At 42.0% G+C, this 23,155-nt stretch overlaps 2 non-coding genes across 2 annotated transcripts; both read left to right on the plus strand.

The window, feature by feature from the left end:
* Positions 1 to 1,513: 1,513 nt before the first annotated feature.
* TRNAA-UGC lies at positions 1,514 to 1,586 on the plus strand. Its single transcript has one exon. It is a non-coding gene; the product is annotated as a tRNA-Ala (tRNA).
* Positions 1,587 to 3,747: 2,161 nt separating this feature from the next.
* TRNAP-AGG lies at positions 3,748 to 3,819 on the plus strand. The gene has a single exon. It is a non-coding gene; the product is annotated as a tRNA-Pro (tRNA).
* Positions 3,820 to 23,155: the final 19,336 nt, after the last annotated feature.

A 23,155-nucleotide genomic window follows, 5' to 3' on the forward strand; every position in this document is an offset into this window, starting at 1 on the left:
CAAGAAGCCATGGATAATATGAATATCCATATTATTCGCTGATTAACCCATTTTTTATCTATATTAAATATGGATCGTATCAGATAATTTATTCATTTTTTGCAGTACCCATTTTTACTCGTCCATATCTGATCCGCCCCGCCCGTTTGCCACCCCTAGTAATGATCACAGTGTCAAGCAACATCTAAGGGTAATGTCAAATATGATTGCTCAACTCTAAAGTGTTGGTCACGTTCTCTCTGATGAGCAGCAGGTTCAAGCAGTAATTCGGTCTATTCCCATTAATTGGGAACATCTAAAGGTTAACTTGACCCACAATGATAGCATCAAAACTTTAGCTGATGTTGTCATTCATGTGGAGCTTGAAGACGAGCGGCTTGGTGCTACTAAAGCTGTAAATCTCTTCATGTCCTTATTTATAATTTGATACTTAAAAGCACTTCTTGAAAAGCTTGGCCAAACCCAAATTTTTGGTATAAAATGCTTTCCAGATTGATTAGTCAAACACAAACCGTTTTCCTTCAAAAATACTTTTTTCGAAAAACACTTATAGAAAAGACACTTTTCCAAATAAATTAATTATTTCAGCTTGACCAAAGAGGCTATTAATCTCCTCTATGTTTTTGGTTTCTTGCAAATGATTTCGTGTACATATTTAACCAGATGTCCACATCCTGTTTGCTTTACAGTTGTCAAAATACAAAATGTCATTTCCTTCTTCTATTTTTGGTACATGCAATTATTCCTGCCAATGTAGAATCTTTAGCCAGCGTCGCTGGCCATCAATAAACTTACAGGATAATTGCACTTTTGATATATTAGCCATTCTTTATTCTCATTTTGATCCTTTTGATATTTGATTGAGTATATTTAATTTCCAATTAATAAAAATGTGTATTTTTAGTCTCTTTCTTTAGAATTTGTGCTATATTTTAATAATTATAGAGGTATATCGTCCTCAAATATGGAGTAAAAATATGAATATAGCATAACACATGAGTAAATAGATGGTTTAATAATTGACAATTCCCTAAATTTGTGTAGATTTACAAGTAGGTAGATCGCACAATATAGATTTCAATTAATTGAAGTTTATGTATGCTTAATCATAATATTATAAGGAACGGAATTAGAATTTGTCAATGTTTCAGCCATTAAAAGCACAAATAAATTATTCTTGACTCGATTTTCATTAGACCTATTTTGGATGTAACAATCATGCAAAAAAACTATACGTCACCCGGTAGCAGGAACAATTAGGTTATTGTTTGGCATTTATACAACGGTTAAGTCCATCTTTAAATTTTATGCGTTTGGAGCAAAAATAAAGTGAAAAGTTTTCCCGCCAAAATTTTATTTTTCTAAGTTATGTTGTGTTTGGTTGATAGTTTTTAAAATAAAAAAAAAAGTTTTTTATCGAAATTTGAACTTGAGTTTATTTGATAGTTTTTTCAAAAAATGAGTTTTGTCGAATATCTGAATTATACAAATTGTGTCTTTTTTTGTGCAACCTGGGGATGTAGCTCAAATGGTAGAGCGCTCGCTTTGCATGCGAGAGGTACAGGGTTCGATCCCCTGCATCTCCAATATTAATTTGGAACTGCATTTTTTATTCTCTATATTTCTTGATGAAAGTCCACTGTACTCTTTTAGTTTTCCTTCACAAAAATTCAATATATTATTTGATATGAATTGTTCCAGAATAACTTGCTTGTTCTTCGAGCCCTCCAGACCCTTCACTAAAAGCTAACTAATATTTTTGCCCCAAAATGTGGTTTTGAGTATCCCAAAATATTTTTTGTAGTGTCAACTGTCAATATATAGTACCTGATGATGCATTCACTATATTCAACTTGGTTATGTACATACAGAAACAATAGAGGCGGAACCAGGATTTCAAGTTTATAGGTTCGAGATTCTAATCGTTTTAAGCTACTAGGTTCTAAATTAATGATTTATATATATTTAATGAATTTTTTAAGACAGATACATAGTTCGATCCAAAGCTACTGGGTTCAGCAGAATCCGCTCGGAGCACTCTAGCTCCGCCCCTGGAAACAACTACTGTTGTTGGAAATCACCTGAAAGAAAAGAGTTCGCAGAACATTTTTTCAAATTTTGATTACTAGTATATTTTAATCTCAAATTAGTTAAAATAGGCAGTGTGATCTCAATATCTATTCTATTTCATTTGGACTCTTCTCATTCTAACTCACATGTGTGAACAATTTGGTTCCAACTCTAGATAAAAAAATAAAGTTACTAATAAATTGACAATTAATATCATTGGGGAGGGTGACCAGGCGGGATACAGCGTAACTTGAGCTAACCGAGGACATGATCCTGGATAGGAGGATGTGGAGGTTGAGGTTAGGGTAGAAGGTTAGTAGGTAGTCGTGTGTTTCTCTTTGTCTTCATTAGTTCGATAGTATTAGTGTTAGTATGGTACCCCTTTTATCCTTAGTTAAATATTATCGCATATCTTGTTCTGTTATTACTTGCCATCAGTACTCCCTTAGTTTGCTATGAGTACTTCTTTCATATTCTCTATTGCTATCTTGGATCTAGTTTTCTAAATATGTTGTCTTGCTATCGATACTTTTTTGCATATTCTCTATTGCTATCTTCGATTTAGTTTTCTAAATATATTGTCTTGTAATTACTTGCTATCAGTGCTTCTTCTATCTTCTTTAGCCGAGGATCTATCGAAAACAGTCTCTCTGCCCTTCCACAGTAGGGGTAGGGCTGCGTACATCCTACCTTCCCCAGACTCCGCTTGTGGGATTACACTAGGGTGTTGTTATTGTAGTAATTAACGTTGACAATGTAATATCCCATATATTGTAGTTTGTCTTTATTTTTATGTTGGTTTATCATGATCATATTATGTATTTTTTCCTTCCTTTTTTTGGGTAGAAATACGAAATTTTCATTCATTAGATAGTACGATTACATAAAGGTAAGGTCCCAATGGGATCACTGGCAGTTGCAATCCTAGGGCTGTTGATACTAGAATTACAGTTAGCAAAAGGATTTCCAAGTTCAGCCAAGTTTGCTGATACAAGCCTAGAAGGCTAGAACTAGTTGAGCCGATTTTGTCTTTATCGAGAAGCTTCGTAAAGGCAGCAGGAGGGTACGTCCAACTGACAGTGGGCTATTGCTTGCCTGCTTGGATCCTTTAGTAGCCAAAAAGTGAGCAATCTTTTTTCCTTTCCTAAAGTTATGCCGGATCGGCGGATTCCTCGGTTTCTTCAGTAGTGACCTGCACGCAGTAATCCACGGTTTCCTTCCTGGTTCTTCAGGGACTTAGAATTATTTGTCCAAAAATCACATTGGTGGTTTGAGAACATCTCACGGAATTTGCTTTCTTTTATATCTTTCCTCTGAGATATTTTCGATATTCCACTATTTCAAAACATAACCTCACAATCTAGCTAGAGGTGGAGCCAATATTTTACCTTTATGGGTTTTGGATCTTAAAACGACGATATCAAGTGCTTTCAAATTTTGTTATATATACATATTTAATAAAAAAAATTAAATATAAATTCACTATTTAAACAAATGCTATTGGGTTCAGCCAAATCTTTATTTGTCTTCTAGCTCCTCCCCAGAATCTAGTGATTGATAAATAATAACATGATAAATGGTATAGTAGTTTCTCTCTAGAAAATCTATCCACCTAAGTTCTAGTGCTTTCTCGTATAGTTACAATAGTAGGATTATCGAACTCCAACAGCTCACAAAGGGCATTTGGTCTAGTGGTATGATTCTCGCTTAGGGTGCGAGAGGTCCCGAGTTCAATTCTCGGAATGCCCCCTCAATTTTTATATTTTTCTCCCTTCCCCTACATTTTTTCAGTTAAACTCTCTCATCCTCAATATGAAGAATCTGAAAGAATTTGCTCAAATTGTCAAGTTCTCAATTCCCTTGAACCATTTACAGCAGCATACCTGTTAAATTGTAATAGGAAAAGATGAATTCTTCTGGAGTTAGCAAGTGTTTTAGAGTTCATTATAATGCATATTTATCACATTTTCAAAACTTTAGCAATCAAATTCATGTATTTTTGTTTCTCGCTAGTTGCTTACAACATTGGAATTCCGTTCACTTTTACTTGGCATGTATACTAGAAATAAATTTTCATTTTTTCTTGTCACTTTACACATATCTGTATAGGGACGTGGCATGACACGTGGACTGGTCAAATGGTCAAAACATGATGATCAGTTAAGAGGCACGGGCGATATCAGATACGAGGAGAAGAAAGTTAAATAGGCACGAGATGCTATTCAAATGATACGAGTCTCGTATCTATTTAACTTAATTAAATCCAGGAGGTCAGAAAGAATTGAAGATATGAATCTGATGGCATAAAGGAGTCTAAATTCAGTATTAAATGTCAAATACGTTAGCGAATCAGTATTGAATAGGAATGATTGTGTAACGTTTCATTTAATGTCATTTAATGCTCATAATTGCCTCTTTAAGGCTAAGGCATTATACCTTTTCCTAGAAAAATTAACTATAAAAGGAGGAAGTCTCAGCATTTGTAGGGACACGAAAAATCATTGAGATTACATTGAAATACAAACTTATTTACTGCTTTATTATCCTCAAAAATTTCTTATTCTTTTCGTCTCCTGATTATCAGTAACCCGATTTTTTCTCTTAATTTCTAGTTTTAACCGAAATTCTATTTTTTGGTTAAACAGTTTCTTAATGAGTTTATGTACATCCGTAGTTGAGTTGTAATCTTTTTATTTGCTCTTCATTGTATTTCCTAGTTTGCTTTCTTAGAAGCTGTGTCTTAGGAACAAACCAAAATTCATAAACTCCCTGAGTTTATGTTGTGGCTAGGTTTAGTCATAAGCAAAATCCTTTGTAACCGAAGAGTCACAAAGTGGCTTGTGGTGGAAACATCACAAGTTAGTCAAAGCCTTTGTAACTAGGATAGTTATAGAGTGGCTTGTGATGAGAGCATCACAAGTTAGTTGAAGTCTTTGCAATAAGTTTATTGTAAAGTGGCTTGTAATAGGGAGATTGCAAGTTAGTGAAGTTAAAAGCCTACAAGAGTAGGTCGTGGTTTTTTTATCCTCTTGTGTGGGATTTTTCCACGTAAAAATCCCTTGTCTTCTTTACTTTTAGTATTCGTAGCATTCTCAACATCATCTCATATAGGACCAGGTACTCTATAGTTTGATGGACTCATATAAACTAACAATTGGTATCAGAGCAGATTCCTCTTATCAGGCTAACACCTAGGAAGGATCCTCATGGCTGCTCCATTAACTTTGAGGAAGGACAATCAACCTACAGACCTCCCAGATTCAATGGTCAGTACTATGGCTGGTGGAAGACCCGTATGCATGATTTTATGATGGCAGAAGATTCAGAACCGTGGGACATTATCTGTGATGGTCCACATGTTCTCATGAAGAAGCTTGAAGAAACAGGACAAATGGTGCCGAAAGGCACAAAAGTGTACAACGACATCGACAGAAAAGCTGTAGAAAAGAACTATGGTGCCAAGAAAAATCTTGATGTGTGGCATAGGACCTGATGAGTACAACAGAGTCTCAGCTTGTGACACTGCCAAAGAAATATGGGAAGCGTTGCAAACTGCTCACGAAGGAACCACTCAGGTCAAACAATCCAAGATTGACATGCTCACCACGGAATATGAGCTCTTTAGGATGAAGGATGATGAATCTATACAAGATATGCACACCAGATTCACCTCCATCATAAATGAGCTTCATTCACTTGGAGATGTCATTCCCAGAAACAAGCTTGTAAGGAAAATCCTCAGTGTCCTACCTGGGTCTTGGGAAAGTAAGGTAAATTCCATCACTGAAGCTAAAGATCTACAAACTCTGACCATGGATGAGTTGATTGGTAATCTTAAGGCATACGAGATGAAAAGAAAGAAATACAGCGAAAGAAGAGAGCCTAAGAAGGAGAAGAACCTAGTACTCAAAGCTGAAAGCAGTGACTCAAGTGATGAAGATAGTGACATGGTCTATCTTACTAAAAGATTTAAAAAGATGGTTCGAAGAAATGGTGGTATACCAAAGAAGGGAAGTTCAAGTAAAGCAAGGAACAATGATCTTTGTCATAGGTGCGGAAAGTTAGGGCATTTCATCAAAGACTGCCCACTCGCGAAACAGGAGCAATACAAACAAAATCCTGACAAAGCAGCAAAACGGAACCTGGTTCCAGACAAACGATTCAATCAAAAAAGTGCTGCTGACAATATTGTGAAGCAGGCTCTTGCTGCTTGGGGAGACTCCTCTAGTGAATCCGAAAGAGAACCAGATGCAGAAAACAGTTCCATGATGGCAGTGGAAACTGAAGCAACGAAGTATGATTCACTGTTCGCGCTGATGCCTCAGTCTGATGATGATGAAGAAGATGAAGACGATGAGGTAAATTTTAGGGATGTTCAGAGAAATCTGAAATCCTACTCTTCTAAGAAGTTAAGGTCTTTAGCAAATGTCCTAATCGATGCCTATTATAGCCTTGTTAATGATAAAGAGATCCTGACCACAAAACTAGGAGAAGCCGAACAATCTAGAGATGATCTGGTGGTATGTGTGTTGGATCTACATGAGACCATAGCTAATCTTGAAAAAGAAAAGGAAGCCTTGAATGAAAGAATAACTAGTGTTGAAAATGAGAGAGACGATCTGATGGTAGTAGTTGTTGATCTGAAAGAAACAATAGAAGGTCTTAGCAATGAGAAACACACCTTAGAAGAAAAAATCGAAACTATAGAGCAACAGAGGGATGACCTTTTAGTGATAAGCACCGATCTAGAGGAAACCATTGAGGAACTCAATAGAGAACATAGGAATGTGAGGCTTGGTAAAGGGAAGGAAGTAGCTAGTGAGTCACACATTAAGCTTGAAAAGGAATTAACTGCTGTGAAAACTAGTCTATGTGGTGAACTTGAGAAGAATCAGCAACTTCAAGCTGAATTGGAAAAATTAAGAATTGATCTTGAGAAATCTCTAATGTGGACCTGGTCCTCAAATGTTGTCACTGCCATGTACCTTAACAATAGTGGAAACAGGCAGGGCACCGGGTTCCAAAGGGAGAAAACCGGTTACAACCCTCACAACAAGTACGTCACCGTCCCTGATAACTGGCTATGTACCCACTGTGGAAACAATGGGCACTTTAAAGAAAATTGCCAGGCCAGGGTTCAGTCTGTTCAGAAAAACAAAATGTTCACTGATAAAGTGACTACTAACAAGGGACCAGGTACCTCTCGCAAAAAACGGATGTTGCCAGCATGGACTAGGAAAGCCCTTATTCATCCTTTCTATCATAACAAGGGACCCAAACTAGTTTGGGTTCCTAAATCTAACCTTTGATTTGCATGTGCAGGGAACAGTGAGAGGAAGTGAACTGCAATGGACTATGGACTGTGGATACTCAAAGTACGTAACTGAAAGCATCGTGAATTTCTCCTCACTGAAAGCCCTGCAGGAAGGGAATGTATCCGTAAAAGAGAAGAAGAGGGTACATTAGTGAATGCAAAGTTGGAAAGTTTCTTCGTCACTCAGTTGGGAACGTGTACTCTGTGAATGACCTAAAGTACAGTCCCCTGAATGTTTCTCAAATCTGTAATAGAGGGAACAAAGTAGAGTTCTTATCAAGAAGTGTGCACAGTTGCAAATCTGATAACTGACCAGAGTGATCTCAGTGGACAAACGAAACAAGAACATCTTCTTTGTTGGCCCTGATTTTCCATAAGCTTGTTGTATGAAGTGGTTGAAGTCGGAACTTTGGTGTGAAAGATCGGTGCATGCAAGCCTCTCACCTCCGAATAAATTGAGACAGTAGAACCTGGTCCTTGGTCTGCCAAACTCAAGATTCACCTGGTCACTGGCTCACAAAGACAAAATTGAAGGAGAACAGATCAGATCCGACCACGGGACAAAATTGAACATCGCCAAGAGTTTCAGGGCAAAAGCAGTAAATACTGATTTCCTACTTAGTGAACAGGTGCATGATCAGGCCCCTCCTGGACAAAACCCTCTATGAGCTGCCAAGTGGAAGAAAATCAAAGGCAACTCATCGGAGGACCCTTTGAATAAAGATGTCGTGTTCTCAACAATGGGAAGGACCAACTTGGGAAGTTTGATGCAAAAGGCAACGAAGGAATCCTTCTGGGATACTCTCCACAAAGCGAAGGCCACAAAGTCTACAACAAAAGAGGCACACTGGGTAAAGGAATACTCATATGCTATTCCACGAAACACCTTCCTCTAACGAAGAAGGAAACATTGATGATCAATAAAATGAAGCACCTCCGATCCCCAGGAAATATCTGAGATTTCAATTGGGAAGGCTGATATAATGTGAAGGAGAAAGGTGAAAGACAATGCAACATCCTCTTTCGCTTCCCACAAGGAAGCTGGTACTGAAAGTGTTGTCACTGAAGCTGAAGAAAGAATAAAGATACAGTGCAAGACACTCCACAAGTAACAGAACAAGGAGTGGAGGGAAATCCAATTAACCTACCAAGCTCCTCTACCAAGCAAACCTTAGTTTCAAACTGGAAACTCAAAATCTCCCGTCCACCGATAACACAATTACTCCCCTTCATTCTGAACGGAAATAAGAAATCAGAAATGTGCATTTTCCTTCCTAGTCCTTTCTGTATTTCCCCTTGAGAATAGAATCCAAGCTCAAGTCCTAATGTCTTGAGTTATCTTAGGGGAACACAAGACCTGGTCCTGTATCACCCCGCAGGAAGCAAAACTCAATGACTTCATAAATAACTGAAGCAGAATATGTCAGAACAGAAGACCAAATTCTAGATACCTTCACCAAAGCTTTGAGTAGGGAATATTCTGGAAGAAACAAGGTGAAGATAGAGTCATGAGAGTCCAATGGGGAACGTGATTCACCGTCAGTTGGATATGCGAGACACCTTCAGGTAAAATTAGCTAAAGTGTTTTATGAACAAGCCTAACTCACATCGATACCGTTGCAGGTAAACACGCATGATGATCATAGAAGCCGAAGGTACAGTTCTGAACTGCGAAAGAAGAGCTGTCAGAACCTTTTTCAAAAAAAAAGAAATTGTTCGGGCATCAGGTTCCTATACCACAGGTTAGTAGTAATGTGTTTTTTTCTCTCTGCATGCCGTCTCAAAATGTTAACGTAATTAACTCAACTGCCACATCATCCAACTTGTCAAAGTCTGTATGACATGTCTTGTCTTTCAAATCCCTTCATCCCCTCTGCACGATAATGATTTCCATAAACCTACCGCCGTTTTCAGAACTACTCAGAACCCATTTCTCTCTCTTCTCATCATTAGTCCTGTTTACAATAAAACTTTCCCTCTCCCTCACAGCAAGTCATGAACCTTCATCTCTTCTGTATAGCTGTGAACCTCTCTTCATCTCTCTCACTACCTACATTCCAAATACTCCTATAATGACAATCGAACGATCGCCTCCCTCTCCCTCCATTAACACCACTCCCACTTCCCTATCATCCTTAAAATCATTCCCAATTCACTATTTCACTCCTTCCAATACCACTGTATCCACACCTAGTTCCTCCTCTTTTCTTATAGTGTTTTCCTTTCTGACAAACCCTGTTTCCCTTCCACATACTGAGAGCCCTATGTCTCGTCACTCCTCTGATCTTATCAAAGAACACTCAGGAGTTCTTACCTCTCAAGTATCAGAAGTCTCTGAGGACGATCCTGATCAGTATCTAAACTCCTCAATGTTGGACTTGGTGACACTCACAGAGTCACCAGAAAAGGAAGCAGCGCATAACATCATGGCTATCGCTGCTGAGAGTCTGATCAATGAAGGAGCATATCTCTCATTTGAGTATCAGGGGGAAGACACTCCATTCCTGAGTGATGTAAGAACCATAGTACTCCTTGAGTTTGGCTCGTGAGACCCTCCCAGAAAAAACTGCTGAAGAACCTGATTCTCTTCCAGGCAAACCCACTTCTGCACCTCCTGATCATCCTAAGATCTTAGGATCCTCCTCCAAGTCACCCACTATCAGGTCACAACAGAAAGAGGTTTTTGAGTCCACTGTGTAGAAAAACAGGAGCAGTGTCAAGACAAGGAAAGGGAGGTTGATGAATCAAAGGGAATGTGTTACTGACTAGAGTGTTCCAGATAGTGGTACTGATAAAAATACTCCAAAGGAACCTGGTTCCTTAGTGCACCAATCTATGAAAGCTCAAGAGCCTGTGGATAAAGCTTCCGATGAAACTATTGAGAAACAAAATGGTGCATTCATGAAAGGTAGCGACAAGTCTAAAAGGAGTCAAGTTGAGAAAGCCATGTCTGAAAATGATACTGAGGGGTTAATAAGCTGGAAAGGAAAGTCCGTTGAGGGATCTAGCAAACGAAAACGGGAAACTGTTAGAGAAATTGGTGCTCTAAGGACAATGCCCAGTGATAGAGGTCTTTGGCAGCAGAGACTAAGAACTCAAAAAGTCTTGTGGGGTCGTACATTTGACCCAGCAATTTCAGAGATGGCAGGTATGAGACAAATTCTGGAGATCGTTGAGTTTCAGCAATGGGAGCACTTGTTTCAGGAAAGCATGCCTCTGGTGTACGAAGATGCGGTGCAAAGCTTCTACGCATCTCTCTTCACTATTGAGGGGGATCACATTTGTGCGCTAGTAAATGGAGTAGACATTGTTCTCGATGCTTCAGCGTTGGGAAAGATTCTCAGAATGCCATGTGAAGGGATGTCCTCAGTCAAAGGTGTTTGTGGTGTCAACTTTAGGAGAGCAATCATGAAAGAGCAAGCTATTCAGCAGGGGGAACAGGTGCATAAGAAGGTATTACTTCCTGAATATCAGCTTCTCTTTGAATTGGTCAATAAGGTACTCTTACCTCGTTCTGAGAGGCGGCCTATTGCCACAAAGTCAGATATGGTCTTAAGGGAATCGCTTGATGAGTTTGTCCCAATCAATTTGCCAGTAATCATGATAGACCACATGCAAAAAGTGGCAAACTTTAAAGGTGGGAATCATGGGTTACCATATGGCTTTCTCCTCACTCAGGTGTTCAGATTCTACAAGGTCCCCTTGGGGAATCCCAAAGTGGGCACACGCAAGAAAACCTTTTATAAGACCACCTTAGAAGAATGTGAATGTGTAGAAAGAGTTGGTGGAAGCATCTCGACCATTTCTCAGCTGTCAACGCTCAAAATGTAGCTTCTGAAGAGATCAAAAGGTTGAGGGATCAAAATGCCATACTGGAGACTCAGCTCAGTCAAGCCAGTAAAGGACCTGATTTTGTTAATGAAGAAGTTGCCCGACTGACAAAGGAGAATGATAAACTTCGAGCACAATTACTTGAAGAACAACTGTCTACAAATGCTCGACTGGACCTGTTTCTCAAAACCATTGCTGCCTCTTCTTCCAAGCCTTCTTCTTGTAGTGCCCTCTAGGATCCTATTCGTGTCCAGCTATTTTTGCTCTAATATTTTGTGGCTGTTGTTTTCTTTCTGTTTGCCTTATTTTTGTGATGGCATGCTGGAATTCACCATTACTGCTCCTGTCTTGCTCAGTCCATTGTTAATAGTAATGAAACAGCTCCTCTTTTTGCATGTACATTGTTGTTTTCCTCTGGCTTCTCTTTTCTGTCATGTTGTGTGCACATATGTGGCATGAGTTAGCTGTGTTAGACTTCTTTATGCTGATTATCTGCTTGTGTTCTTTTTAATGATGCCAAATGGGGGAAATAAGGGGATCTGAGATTCAAATTCAAAAGATTAAGGGGATGTGAGATTAAGGGGGAACTTGCGTAGTCCTGGTAGCTTATGTGGTTGTTTTTGCTCTAATCAAATAATATCATCCATGCCTAAGTTTGTCATCATCAAGAAGGGGGAAATTGATGGGTTCTCAATGTCTTTGCCTTATGCTTATGATGTTTTGATGATCTAACAAACTTGTCGTGAAGAACCAGATAGAGAACCTGACCTACATTTCAACTGTCCTGATCTATGAACGACCTCAGGGAGGAACACAACAGGGACCTGGTGACTCGGTTCCTTAGAGTTCTCTGACAGATCTACAAGTCTGTGACTGCTCTCAATCATTACAAAGAGGAACACAACATAGACCTAGTCTCTAAGGTTCCCTGGCAGAAGTACAAGTTAACTGAACAACCGGAACGTAACAGTGGAAAGTGACTATATCGCAAATGTTACAGAAGAGGAACACAACTGGGACCTGGTCCGTTTGTGTTCTCTGATAGAAGTACAAGTCCACTATCCAGCTGGAACGCAATTGCACAGAAGTGACAGTGCAACAGACAGTGAAGCAGTCACTTGTCATTAGGAAGAAGTGTGTACCAAGAAGTGACATCACTATCCATTGTGAATTGACATCACCATGGTAATGTCTTTTGTGATATAACAACCTGGTGCAAGCCACAACTTCTTTCTTGTGCATTCAGTGATATTCTCTTAAGCATAACATCGTTCATCCTGCATTGAAGTCACTAGTGTGTCAAGAACAAGAAGACAACTCCACTAAGGATCAGTTTCTTAATGAGTTTATGTACATCCGTAGTTGAGTTGTAATCTTGTTATTTGCTCTTCATTGTATTTCCTAGTTTGCTTTCTTAGAAGCTGTGTTTTAGGAACAAACCCAAATTCATAAACTCCCCGAGTTTATGTTGCGGCTAGGTTTAGTCATAAGCAAAATCCTTTGTAACCGGAGAGTCACAAAGTGGCTTATGGTGGAAACATCACAAGTTAGTCAAAGCCTTTATAACTAGGATAGTTATAGAGTGGCTTGTGAGAAGAGAATCATAAGTTAGTTGAAGCCTTTGCAATAGGGTTATTGTAAAGTGACTTGTAATAGGGAGATTGCAAGTTAGTAAAGTTAAAAGCCTACAAGAGTAGGTCGTGGTTTTTTGATCCCCTTGAGTGGGATTTTCCACGTAAAAATCCCTTGTCTTCTTTACTTTCAGTATTCCTAGCATTCTCATCATCATCTCATATAGGACCAGGCACTCTATAGTTTGGTGGACTCATATAAACTAACAGACCGTTTTCAAAATATGAAAACTCGTCGAGGACAATTGTAAATAAATGATGTACATATATGTTTTTGTTTACTTAAGGATGAAAGAATTATGTATGTCTTACTTATTAGTTGTAGTGACCAACTGATTATGGTAGTATTTTGCTAATTGGAAGATATTTCCAATTGTCAAAAGATGAAAGAAGTTGTATTTTTGTACTTTTCATGTAGAAGAAATTTTATGATATACTGCTGAAAATTTTATGATGTGCGCTAAGTTGTCATAATTTTTTTTCGTTCGATATATTTATCTATATAAATCGAAAAGATGAATAGCTAGAACCGAAGCACAAAGTTGATCAAACCGACTATATATTTATCCCATTTGGACCGTATAAATAATAATACATCTATGTATAAAATAATATGGCGCCCAGAACCTTCAAATCCTAGATCCGCCTCTGAATGGAACTATAATCGTAAGTATCTTGCCATATGTTCGTTATTTTCTTTCTTCCTCTTCTTCTTTCATTTTCGACTCACTCGCGGATTCCTTGTTTTCATCTGAGAGGTGTGCACCTTCTCCTGTTTTCGATATTGAAGATTGGGTCGCTCGCGTGTTACTCCACACCATGGGAATTCACGACTGGGCGTCCTTTCACAAGCGCTTTAGACCCAAGACTTCGTCCAGTAAGTGTTATTTCTACCTTCCAACTTATTGCCGTTCTCTATCGCCTTTTGATGCGACCTTCCTTTGGTGCCAGGTCGACGAGTTTCCAAAAAGGCGAAGGCTCTAGTGCCTGCATTTCGCCAGCTAGCGCGTCGACTGGAATGCAGTTTGCTTTAGCTAAGTCTGCTCGAGGAGGTTGGACTCAAGTTCCGCTAATGAGGGACTCCGCCCCTCAAACTGTTCCCACGCTGGATAAGATCTCTTTTCAGCCTATCTTTCACCTTGTGGACGAGTCGTCTTACGGCGAGGAGGCATCACCGAGGAAAAGACGAAGGGCGGAGACCGGGAAGGCCATTGTCGCTGATGTTGAGCCGAAGAGATTCATTGTTTTGGAAGCAAAATCGGTGCTTACACCAGACGTCGAGGCCGTTTCTGCGGCGGGTGCCGCCATGAAGAAGAGGCCCTCTAAGGTTGAGGGGTTTCCTGGTAGCGGAGAGCTTATGCGGGCTGCTGAAGGTGGCTCATCATCACCGGCTGGGAGAGGTTGAGCTGTCCCTGCGAGGGACGATGACTCTAGCTCGGACATCGACCCTGAGAAGGTACGGACCTTCATGGAGAGGAATACTCGCGTGGAGATAAGACGGAGGGTCCTAATCGACATATAGTCATACCCGTGGATAACGACCTCTTGGCCTACTCAGAAAGGGCGGTGTCGGCCTTCTCTCCTGTGTGCGGCTTCCGAGAATAGGACGCTACAGACGCTGAAAGATGCGGATCTGTCATTGGGTATATCTGGCATGGCCTTGCGAGTAAGTTTGCTTTTCCCATGTTAGGTTAAGTTTGTTTCGTATGTGTAACTTGCATACACTGACCTCCTTTTTTTGCATGTTAGACCATTATTATGGAGATTGAGCACGACCGGCGGGAGGAGCGGAGGAAGGCCATTTTTAAGAAGATGACCTCCAAGTACAGACAGTATCGTTCCAAGCACCGAACACTAGTCGACTTTCTCAGCCAGGATGGCTAGTTTTAGTCGCTCCGTGACGGGCTCAAGCAGAAAGACGAGGAGCTGAAGAAGAAGGAAGAAGAGCTGAGGGAGAGGGACGAGGAACTTTTGAGGGCCATCAGCAGGTGCAACATGCTTGAGGGAGCGTTAAAGACTAAGGAGGACGAGCTCGAGGTGAGCAAGGGGATAATGGCCGAGAATGCTGACCTTCAGGCACAGGTGGCGTCTTTAATGGTTGAACTCGAGAAGAGGGAGGCAAGGGTCGTCGACTTGAGAGATGAATTGAGTACTAAGATCGAAGATTTGGGTCGAGTTGAAAAACTCAGAATGGCCGCTGCGGCTGAGGCGGCGGTCCTAGATGACGCCCTCTGTGTTTGTAGGTCCGAGCGGGCTAACGAGGCGGAGACATTGGCGCTCAAGGTGGCGAGGTTAGAGGAGCGGATCATGGGTTTGGAGGTGGAGTTGTCCGAGTTGAATGAGCAAGTTGTTGTCCTAAGGGCCGAGAAGACACAACAGCAGGCACAACCGTCTACATCTCATACTTTCGCCGATCCCGGTGTGTCGCGGGAGTTGTATGAAATGTGGGTCCATGCCGAGGGTCAACGTGACATGTACAAGTCTTTGAAGGCTGCCGGGAAGGTTTCCGAGGAGGAGCTTGGGGGCTTTCGTGTCAAGGCACGTGCAGCTCGTGAAGCTTGTGATTAGGACCCTGGTACACCCGGCGAGGATAATGATGATGACACCGCGTATGGGCTTGCCTCTGATCCTTGGTATGATGATGAGTATGATGTGGCGTGTAGCTCTTGTACTTAGTTTTTTTTGGTTTGCTATTCTTGTGAGGGCGTCCTCGAGCCCTTTGTAAAAAGTATTGTAATCCAACAATAGAAATGGAACAACTTCCTTTTTGCTATGTATTCTTGGATTCTTGGTCTGTTTTTTTTATTATGTGGGAAAGTCCCTGATTTTTTCGGCCGTATGCATGTAGTGTTGATTTTGGCGGAATCAAACATAGGCCGACTTGAGGCCGAGTGTTAGTTAGCTTGAACGAGGTCGAGGTTTGATTGATTCGAACAAAGTCAAAAATCAAATAATTTGAGCGAGATCAAATATAAAATATTTCGAGCGAGGTCGAATGTAAAGTAATTCGAGCGAGGTCGAATATCGAATAATTCGAGCGAGTCGAATGTAATATAATTCGAGCGAGGTCAAATATCAAAAAATTTAAGCGAGTCGACTGTAAAGTAATTCGAGCGAGGTCGAATGTCGAATAACTCAAGCGAGTCGAGTGTAAAGTAATTCGAGCGAGGTCAAATGTCGAATAACTTAAGCGAGTTGAGTGTAAAGTAATTCGAGCGAGGTCGAATGTCGAATAACTCAAGCGAGTCGACTATAAAGTAATTCGAGCGAGGTCGAATGTTGAATAACTCAAGCGAGTCGAGTGTAAAGTAATTTGAGCGAGGTTGAATGTCGAATAACTCAAGCGAGTCGAGTGTAAAGTAATTCGAGCGAGATAGAATGTAGGATGTAAAATGATTTGGTGGAGTTGTGCAAAGATGTTGTATGCTGCTTTGTTTATTTCATTCATTAGAGAGTATTACATGTTTCTGTTTGTTCCATACATACATTTGAGAAGTTGCAGTCTACCGAGTTCTTCATTGCTCGGCATGGAGAAGTAGTTAACAGGCGGGGCGATGAATTAAACTTGAACTTCGAGACGTCCCCTTCGTCGCCTCGTTAAAAACCTCCCCGATAAAATCCAATCGGGATAAAACCCGAGTGAGGGAAAAACAGTACGACTAGAAGGGCGTCCGTCCTTAGAAGTTGAAGTATTTGAGGTGGGCGATGTTCCAATTGTTTGGTAGTAGCTTTCCCTCCATTGTTTCTAGTTCGAATGATCCTTTGTTTGCTGCTACCGTGATTTTGTATGCCCGTCCCAATTGGTTCCTAGTTTACCTTCTCTTGGGTCTTTTCTCGCATGTGTTTTGGCCTTGAGCACATAGTCCCCGACTTTGAGTGGTCTTACTTTGGCCTTTTTGTTGTAATACCGTTCTGCTTGCTGTTTTTGAGCTATCATTCTTATGTGAGCCATGTCTCTTCGCTCCTCTGCTTCGTCGAGGTCTTGCTTTCTGTTCTCGTTATTGCTTCGTTCGCTCTCATTGGTGTATCTCAAACTTGGTTCCCCGACCTCGACTAGTATCACTGTGTCAGTCCCACAGACTAGTGAATATGGAGTTTCTCTTGTGCTTGTTTTTGGCGTGGTACGGTATGCCCATAGTACTTCCAGAAGCAATTCCGACCACAGTCCCTTGGCGTCTTCTAGTTTCTTCTTCATGATGTTTAGTATTGTTTTGTTGGAGGATTCGGCTTGGCCGCTGCCTGTAGGGTGATATGGCGTGGAGAGTATTCGCTTGATGTGCCATTTCTCGAAGAATTTGGCGGTCTTTTTCCTCGTGAACTGGGGTCCGTTGTCACATATGATTTCTTTGGGGATGTCGAAGCGGCATATGATGTTCCTCCATATGAATATGATAACTTCTTGTTCGCATATTTGGGCGAATGCACCTGCTTCTACCCATTTGGAAAAATTATCAATTGAAACCAAAAGAAATCGTATATTACCTCGTCCTGCTGGAAGGGGTCCGACGGTGTCCATCCCCCATTTGATGAACGACCATGGTGATGTGATTGAGTAGAGGTGCTCGCCCGCTTGGTGTATCATAGGAGCGTATTTCTCGCACTGCTCGCACTTCTTGACGAAGTCGGCGGCTTCCTTCTTCATGGTGGTCCAATAATAGCCTGCTCGCATGAGGCATCTAACGAGGGCTCGGTTGCCAGTATGGGCACCGCAGTGGCCTTCGTGTACTTCCTCGAGGACGCGTCTTGTTTGGTTTGGCCCTAGGCATTTCGCCAAAGGACCGCCAAACATTTTTTTGTATAGGTCGTGGTTTATGATGCTGTATCTGGCCGCCTGCATTCGAAGCGTTTTGGCTTATTTTTGTCTGATGGGAGTATTCCCTCCTGCAAATATGTTATAATACGGTTGCGCCGGTCCCAAGTTAGATTTGCAGAGTGTACCTCAAGTTGGTCTATTGACAAGTGGAGGGGGGTAACCACGTTTTCTTTTCTACTCATGTTTTTGGTGGCTGCTGCTAACTTGGCGAGGCCATCTACCTCGATGTTTTGCGCTCGTAGTATCTGGTCGAGTTGACATTTGTCAAATTCCAGCAGTAGTTTATGAATTTCTGCCTGGTACTTTTGTAGCCTTTTCTCTTTGATTTGGAAAGTCCCTGTGACTTGGTTGACAACGAGTTGTGAGTCGCATCGGAGGACGACTCATTGTGCTCCGTACTTGAGAGCTAGCTTTAGTCCTGCAATTACGGCCTCGTACTCGGCCTCATTGTTAGTCATATCGGGGCATCATATGGGCTGGCGGATGACTTCGTCTGTTGGGACCTCGAGTACGAGTCCCAGTCCAGATCCTGATGCGTTGGAAGCGCCATCCGTGTATAGGAACCATAGGTTGGGTAACTTGGGAGAGGTACGAGAAGTTTCCTACTCGACCTCAGGCATTATTTTGGCACTAAAATCGGCGACGAAGTTGGCCAGTACCTGCGATTTTATCGCTGTTTGCGACTGATAAGTTATATCGTGCTCTCTCAATTTTATGGCCCACTTGGCCAATCTCCCCGACAGCTCGGGTTTATGTAGGATGCTCCTTAGGGTTAAGGTTGTGACCACTGATATGGAGTGACATTGAAAATAGGGTCTAAGCTTTCGTAAAGCTATGACTAATGCCAAGGCCAACTTTTCGAGGTGGGGGTACCTCGTTTCCGCGTCGACCAATGTTTTGCTAATGTAATAGATTGGAGATTGCGTACCTTTGTTTTTGCGGACCAGCACTGCACTTACTGCAACCTCTGATACGGCCATGTATATCAGGAGGCGCTCGTCGTGTTCTGCTTTGGCGAGTAGCGGGGGCGAGGACAAGTATGCCTTTAGTTCTCTTAAGGCTTCGATGCATTCTGAATTCCACTGGAGTCCGTTGTCCTTTATAAGCACGTTGAAGAATTTGTGACATCTGTCAGAGGATCGTGAGATGAACCTCGACAGGGCAGCTATACGACCGCTCAGTTTTTGTACCTATTTCTTGCTGGTCAATACTTCGGGTATTCCCTCGATGGCTTTGATCTGGTCGGGGTTGACCTCGATGCCTCTTTGTGACACCAGAAAGCCGAGGAACTTGCCCGAGGTTACGCCTAAGGCACCTTTTCGGGGTTCAACTTCATGCCGTATCGCCTAAGTATATCGAAGACTTCCTTCAGATAGTCGATGTGGTCTTCCTTCCTTTTTGATTTGACCAACATATCGCCTATGTAAACTTCTATTGTTTTGCTGAGTTGGTCCTTGAACATTTTAGTGACCAGCCTTTGATAAGTCACCCCTGCGTTCTTCAACCCGAATGGCATGACTCTGTAGCAGTACGTACCTTAATGGGTGATGAAAGTAGTCTTTTCCTGGCCCTCTTCCTCCATGAGGATTTGGTTGTAACCTGAGTAGGCGTCCAAGAAACTTAACAACTCGTGCCCTGCCGTTGCATCGATGAGTTGATCGATGTGAGGCAACGGAAAGGAGTCTTTCGGGCAGGCAATGTTTAGGTCCGTGAAATCCACGCACTTCCGTCACTTTCCATTTTTCTTTTTCACCATGACCACGTTAGCGACCCATTTGGGGTATTTTGACTCTCGGATGGAGCCGTTAGCGAGTAGTTTATCCACCTCATCACGGACGGCCTTGTTGATTGCGGCGTTGAATTTTCTTCTTATTTGTCGTACCGGCGGGTAGAGTGGATCGACGCTCAAGTTCTGCGTGGCAATATCTTTTGGGATACCTGACATATCTGCATGGGAGAAAGCAAACAGATCGGCGTTGTCAATTAAAAATTTATGAAATTTACCTGGTTTTGAGAGTTTATGGTATGGACGATGTAAGCCCTTTTGCTGTGGTTGCTGTTGTCTAGTTGGACGGGGTCGAGGGTCTTCTACCATTGACCCTGTGGCTTCCACGACGTCGGGATCCTTGATGACGTCTTTTTATTCATCGAGCTCGGGCCCCGACTTTGGTAATTGCTATGCTCTCGAGCCTATTCCCTTTAACTATTGAGTGTATGTACAATCTTGGGCGATGCGGTAGCACTCTTGGGCTGTGCGCTGTTCACCTCGGATGCTGAATATCCCCCTCAAAGTAGGAAACTTGATTACTTGATATAAACTGGACGGGATGGCCCTTATGGCGTGTATCTAAGGTCGCCCTATGATGGCGTTGTAAGCTGTGTCCTGGTACATGACATGAAATGTTGTTTCTAGGGTGACGCCCCCGGCTAGAACGGGCAGCGTTATCTTCCCTGAGGTTCGCTCAACTGCATTGTTAAAACCTGTTAGCGTTATGCAGCGTGGTACTATCTTGTCCTCGAGTCTCATTTGTGCGAGAACTCGAGGGTGAATAATACATGCGCCGCTCCCGTCGTGTACCATTATTCTTTTTACATCAGTGTCTGAAATACATAAAGTAATGACAAGGGCATCAAAGTGAGGAAAGGTCAAACCGTGGGTATCTGACTTATCGAAGATGATACTGTCTTCGAGGTCATCATACCGTTCATGGGTGATCGACCGCTTTTGTTTATGTGTGGTGGTGAACTTCACGTGATTGATTGCTGCTTCGTTGCCTCCACCGTTGATCATTTGGATGGTGCGGGCGGGGGAGGGTGGCTTTGGAGGGCCTTGGTGTTGTTCTCGTCCGCGGCCTAAGTTGGCTCTTCCTCGGTCGCTCATCAGCTCCCTTAGGTGTCCTTGGTGGAGCATGTTCACTACTTCTTGCTGTAGGGCTATGCAGTCTTCGGTTTTGTGACCCCGCTTCTGATGAAACTCACAGAGGGCGTCCGATTTTCTAGTACTTGGGTCGGACTTCATCTTTTGCGGCCACTTCACCTTCGGGCCGAGCTTCTCTAGTGCGTACACTATTTTTGAAGGGGAAACACAAAAATTGTGAGCAGATAAGAGTGGAGGCATACCTCTTTCGTTTCGCCGAGTCCCTGTATGTGGCCTGGATGGACCTTCTGTATGGCGAGGAGAGGGTGGGATGCCTGTTCTGAGATATGGTTGGTGCCTGTCCTGGTTGAGGCGTGGACCTGAATGGTCTTTCCGGCCGTCATTATGGCGGTCTTTCCTCGATTCCGTTTGGACTGATGTTAGCTGTTGGGTTGGACCATTGAGGCATCCTCGTCTGCTCTTACCTCGGCACAATAGGCATTGTGAATTTCTTCCCAAGTGGTGGGGGGTATTTCATGAGTCTGCTCAACAACTTTCTGGTTGCCCTCGACCCATTCCTGTTCAACCCATTTTGGAAAGCTACCACTGCCATCCCTTCTGATACATTTGGCAAGCTCATTCTTACTCCGTTGAACCGGGCGAGGAAGTCCCTGAGTTCCTCGCCAGGCGATTATCTGACGGCGAATATGTCATTCACCCTGGCCTCCGCCTTCCTAGCCCCGGCGTGGGCGGTGACAAACTTGTCGGTCATTTCCTCGAACATTGTTATTGAATGTGCTGGTAATTGTGAGTACCATGTTAAGCCCCCTGTTAGGGTTTCACCGAACTTCTTCGGCAACACTGATGGTACCTGCTCTTTTGAGAGGTCGTTGCCTTTTACTACTGTGACGTAATGAATGATGTGATCTTCGGGGTCTGTTGTGCTGTCGTATATCTTCAAATATGGTGGCATTTTGAAGGTCTTAGGTATGGCGTGTGGGGCTGCATCCTCGTTGTACGGTTGTTCGACGAACCTACCGACGTCTCGTTTTAGTAGCAGTTTCGAGGCGCCCGGTATCTTATCAACCCTTTCTTGATGCTCCCTCATTTGGTCGCAGAGCGCTTTATTCTCGTTCTCCATTTCTTCCATTTTCTTTAGAATGGCCGTAAGTGCGTCATTGCCTGCATCAATAGCGGTGTGAGTGTTACCTGTTGGGAGAGAAGCGGGAGCAGGTTGCTCGTTGGTGGTTGCTGCGGTATCCGCTTGTACAGCGCTTCTACTCGCCCCTTGAACGGGTTTGTCGAGTATGTTGTTTAGAGTACTTGTCAACCATGCCTCCAGTAGTTTTTTCACTGCTGGTGGCGCTTCCTCAGTTGTGGACGTGGAGGCTCCCCTTTCGTGTGAAGCGGTTACACTACCATGAGGGGGAGGTGAGTCGCTCCGCCTGGGTGTAGCGCTCGGGTCACATTCTCCTCGTCTTCTCTGTCAACCTCGTTGATGGTGTTCAAGAGGTTGGCAGTGACGTCTACTACTGCTTTCAGTCTTTCATCTCCCTTTCCTGCCATTGTTAGTTTGTGCAAACGAGAAAAAGATGGTTGTTGTCATATATTTTTTTTTTGATCTAGAAAAAACTAAAATTTGAACAAAAAACTCCCCACAGACGGTGCCAAATTGTTTTACCAAAAAAGTGCTAAGCCTTTTCTTAAAATGAATTAATGAGAAAATAGAGGGTGAATCCTAGTTAAATATAATAACCACTAGATCTAACGTTTAGATGTATTGACGATGTAGGGCTGAATCCGAAAATGTTGTATGCCAACTACAAATGCTCAATGATTGTCAATGAATGTAGTAATAAAAGCATGCAATAAATGTAGATAATGGCAATAAATGTAATAAGAAGGAATTTATCACCCAAATGTTAGATGACTTGGATGATTCTCCTTCCTGACAGCAACGTGGAGTAATAGAAAATGAAGATGGACAAGGAATCTTTGGATCTTGTGAATAAAAAGCGTATATCGAACAATGTAATTAGTGGACAAGACAAGCTTTTGTATATTCTTTATAGTCAACCCTTTACAATGTGCTCTTATGAGAAAATTGAATATCCCCCTTTTGTCCTTTATCTCTTCCTATTTATAGGGGATATTCCTAAGAAACTCTAAAAAGTACAACAGAAAGAATTCCAATGGAATATTCTTTCTTTCTATTCTAGACTTATTCTACCGTTGCTTCCGCACACTTTTTGCTTGACCTCGGCACTAACCCTCTCAAGACGACTCCTCGCCCTTGTGCCGTGGTCGGCTTGATCCTCGACCACGTCCATTTACAGTTATTAAGTCCAGTCCAAATTTTGTCCAATACAATACACTTACATCAGAATATTATAGTTAATGAATTCAGACTCTTTCTATTAAACTGAGAGATTATTTAGAATTATGCGATTACATCATAATTTACTATATTTTACTTACAAATTCATAGTTTTTGAACTTAACCGAATGGATCCAGTTGAGCTCCCATTTAGTACTCTTAGGAGTCGTTTGGTTGGAAAACAAGTTATCCCAAGATTAATTATTCCGGGATTGTTATCACACTCTATTATAGGGATAAAGATAACACTACAATCCCGGGA

Source organism: Nicotiana attenuata, unplaced genomic scaffold (assembly GCF_001879085.1).
Source record: "Nicotiana attenuata strain UT unplaced genomic scaffold, NIATTr2, whole genome shotgun sequence".
NCBI lineage: Eukaryota > Viridiplantae > Streptophyta > Magnoliopsida > Solanales > Solanaceae > Nicotiana > Nicotiana attenuata.